Source organism: Arachis stenosperma, chromosome 4, assembly GCF_014773155.1.
Source record: "Arachis stenosperma cultivar V10309 chromosome 4, arast.V10309.gnm1.PFL2, whole genome shotgun sequence".
Lineage (NCBI taxonomy): Eukaryota > Viridiplantae > Streptophyta > Magnoliopsida > Fabales > Fabaceae > Arachis > Arachis stenosperma.
Window position 1 is genome coordinate 83,593,423 of NC_080380.1, and position 4,484 is coordinate 83,597,906.

Here is a 4,484-nt window from a genome sequence, read left to right on the forward strand (position 1 = left end):
CTCCAGTAAGATCTTGTACATGCATCTAGCTGGGCTAATGCCCTTAAGATCACTGATGGACCACCCAAGAGCTGTCTTGTGTGTCCTTAGCACTTGAATTAGTGCTTCCTCTTCCTGTGGCTCTAAGGTAGAGCTTATGATTACAGGAAAGGTATCACCTTCTCCCAAGAATGCATATTTTAGGGAAGGTGGTAATGGTTTGAGCTCGGGTTTAGGAGGTTTCTCCTCTTCCTGAGGGATTTTCAGAGGTTCTACTATTTTCTCTGACTCCTCCAAATCAGGCTGGACGTCTTTAAAGATGTCCTCTAGCTCTGATTCGGGACTCTCTGCCATATTGACCTCTCTTACCAGAGAGTCAATAATATCAACACTCATGCAATCATTTGGGGTGTTTGGATGTTGCATGGCTTTGACAACATTCAATTTGAACTCCTTCTCATTGACTCTCAGGGTTACTTCCCCTTTTTGGACATCAATGAGGGTTCGGCCAGTTGCTAGGAAAGGTCTTCCTAGAATGAGAGTTGCACTCTTGTGCTCCTCCATTTCCAGCACCACAAAGTCAGTAGGAAAGGCGAATGGCCCAACCTTGACAATCATGTCTTCAATCACGCCTGATGGGTATTTAATGGAGCCATCAGCAAGTTGAAGACATATCCTGGTTGGTTTAATTTCTTCAGTTAAACCAAGCTTTCTGATAGTAGATGCAGGTATTAAGTTGATACTTGCCCCAAGATCACATAAAGCTTGCTTGGTACAATTACCCTCTAATGTGCATGGTATCATAAAGCTCCCAGGATCTTTAAGCTTCTCAGGTAAGCTTTTCAGAATGACTGCACTACATTCTTCAGTGAGGTAGACTTTTTCAGTTTCCCTCCAATCCTTCTTATGACTTAAGATTTCTTTCATGAACTTAGCATAAGAAGGTATTTGCTCAAGTGCTTCTGCAAACGGAATCTTTATTTCAAGAGTCCTGAGATAGTTTGCAAAGCGGGTAAATTGCTTATCCTGTTCCGCTTGGCGGAGTTTTTGAGGATAAGGCATTTTGGCTTTGTATTCCTCAACCTTAGTTGCTGCAGGTTTATTACCTACAGAAGTAGGTTGGGAAGCCTTTTTAGAAGGGTTGTTTTCAGCACTTGTATGTGACTGATTCCCCATTGGCATTTGAATGCCAGTGGTGGGGGCTGGAGTGGCGTTAGACGCCACTTCCTTGTTTGTTACTGGCGTTTGAACGCCAGAACCATGTTCCCCTTGGGCGTTCAACGCCGGATTCATGCTTGTTTCTGGCGTTGAACGCCAGGAATGAGCATGGTCTGGGCGTTCAGCGCCAGCTTTATTCCTCTCTGGGCTCTGATTGTCCTCAGAGGGATTTTGAGTATCCACCTGTTCATTTCTTGGTTTCCTGCTGCTTTGAAGTGAGGTATTTAATGTTTTCCCACTTCTTAATTGAACTGCTTGGCATTCTTCTGTTATTTGTTTTGACAGTTGCTTTTCTGTCTGCTTTAATTATACTTCCATGTTCCTGTTAGCCATTCTTGTTTCCTGTAATATTTCCTTGAATTCGGCTAGCTGCTGAGTTAGAAAGTCTAATTGCTGATTGAATTCATTAGCCTGATCCACTGGACTGAGTTCAGCATTTACTGTTTTAGCTTCTTCTTTCATGGAAGATTCACTGCTTAGGTACAGATATTGATTTCTGGCAACTGTATCAATAAGCTCTTGAGCCTCTTCAATTGTTTTTCTCATATGTATAGATCTACCAGCTGAGTGGTCCAAAGAAATCTGAGCTTTTTCTGTAAGCCCATAGTAGAAGATGTCTAATTGCACCCATTCTGAAAACATTTCAGAGGGGCATTTTCTTAGCATCTCTCTGTATCTCTCCCAGGCATCATAAAGAGATTCATTATCTCCTTGTTTGAAGCCTTGGATGCTTAGCCTTAGCTGTGTCATCCGTTTTGGAGGAAAATAATGATTCAGGAATTTTTCTGACAGCTGCTTCCATGTTTTTATGCTGTTCTTAGGCTGGTTATTTAACCACCTCTTAGCTTGATCTCTTACAGCAAATGGAAACAGTAATAATCTGTAGACATCCTGATCCACTTCCTTATCATGTACTGTGTCAGCAATTTGCAAAAATTGTGCCAGAAACTCTGTAGGCTCTTCATGTGGAAGACCAGAATACTGACAGTTTTGCTGCACCATGATAATGAGCTGAGGATTCAACTCAAAGCTACTAACTCCAATGGAGGGTATACAGATACTACTCCCATATAAAGCAGTAGTGGGGTTAGCATATGACCCCAGAGTCCTCTTGGACTGTTCATTCCCACTTAATTCCATGTTGGAATAAAAGAAATGGTATATATGTTGATATTATTTATTTTATAAAAATTAATTTTTATAAAATAAAATAAAAACGAAATAAATAAAAGAAAGTGGAAATATTTTGAAATTGAAAATTGAATTTTTATGTAAAAATTTCGAAAAATGTAGTTCAAAATTAGTTAGAAAATAAAAATTTTTTTGAATTTGAATTTTATGATGAAAGAGAAAAACACACAAAAGACACAAGACTTAAATTTTTAGATCTAATGTTCCTTATTTTTCGAAAATTTTTGGAGGGAAAACACCAAGGAACACCAAACTTAAAAATTTTAAGATCAAGACACAAGAAAAACTCAAGAACACTTTGAAGATTCACAAGAACACCAAGAACACAAGAAAGAACACCAAACTTAAAATTTTTAGAAAACTTTAATAAAATTTTCGAAAATTATGAAAGATTAACAAGAAAACACCAAACTTAAAGTTTGGCACAAGATTAAATCAAGAAAAATTATTTTTGAAAAAGGTTCCAAAGCGTATACCCAATTATCAAGAATATAAGCCAATACTCTAGCCAATTGGGAATAAATATAACACTTGTTCTAGATATTCCAATTAATGCTTTAAAAAGAACACAAGTGAAACAAGAAAATACACAAAGCAAGAAAAACTCAAGATCAAACAAGAAAAATAAGCAAGAACAACTTGAAGATCAATGAAGAAAAAGGAACACAAGTCGAAAATTTTAAAGAAAAATATGAGATATGCAATTGACACCAAACTTAGAACAAGACACTAAACTCACGAAAACTAGCAATTAATTAAAAGAAAAATAATAAATTTTGAAAAGAAATTTTTGAAAAGAAACTATCCTATCAGAATTTGATGACTCTATAACAATAAAAATAATAAAAATAAATTATTCCTAATCTAAGAGATAAAATAAACCTTTAGTTGTTCAAACTCAAATAATCCCCGGCAACGGCGCCAAAAACTTGGTGCACGAATTTGTGATTCGCACAACTAACCAGCAAGTGCACTGGGTCGTCCAAGTAATACCTTACGTGAGTAAGGGTCGATCCCACGGAGATTATTGGCTTGAAGCAATCAATGTTTATTTTATTAATCTTAGTCAGGAAGCCAATAGGATTAAAAGTGAAATTACCAGATTTGATTATAAAAATAAAAGAGATAACAGTGTTACTTGTTGTGCAGTAATGAGAAACATGTTGGAGTTTTGGAGATGCTTTGTCCTTTGACTTCAACTCTTCCTTGAAATCTTCAACACACGCAAGGCTCCTTCCATGGCAAGCTCTATGTAGGGTGTCACCGTTGTCAATGGCTACTTCCCATCTCTCAGTGAAAACGTTCCTATGCTCTGTCAGCACGGCTAATCATCTGTCGGTTCTCAATCAGGTTGGAATAGAATCCATTGATTCTTTTGCGTCTGTCACTAACGCCCAGCCTCAGGAGTTTGAAGCACGTCACAGTCATTCAATCCCGGAAATCCTACTCGGAATACCACAGACAAGGTTTAGACTTTCCGGATTCTCATGAATGCGCCATCAATCGGCTTATACCACGAAGATTCTGATTAAGGAATCTAAGAGATATTCATTCAATCTGATGTAGAACGGAGGTGGTTGTCAGGCACACGTTCATGGATTGAGGAAGGTGATGAGTGTCACGGATCATCACCTTCTTCACAATTAAGCGCGAATAAACATCTTAGATAAGAACAAGCGTGTTTGAATGGAAAACAAAGGAATTGTATTAAATCATCGAGACGCTGCAGAGCTCCTCACCCCCAACAATGGAGTTTAGAGACTCATGCCGTCACAAAGTATGTAATTCAGATCTGAAAATGTCATGAGGTCCAAGAAATGTCTGTAAAAGTTGTTTAAATAGTAAACTAGTAACCTAGGTTTACAGAAAATGAATAAACTAAGATAATTGGTGCAGAAATCCACTTCTGGGGCCCACTTGGTGTGTGCTGGGGCTGAGATTAAAGCTATCCATGAGTAGAGGCCTTTCTTGGCGTTAAACTCTAGGTTATGACGTGTTTTGGGCGTTCAACTCCGGATCATGACGTTTTTCTGGCGTTTAACTCCAGACAGCAGCATGAACTTGGCGTTCAATGCCAAGTTACGTCGTCTATCCTT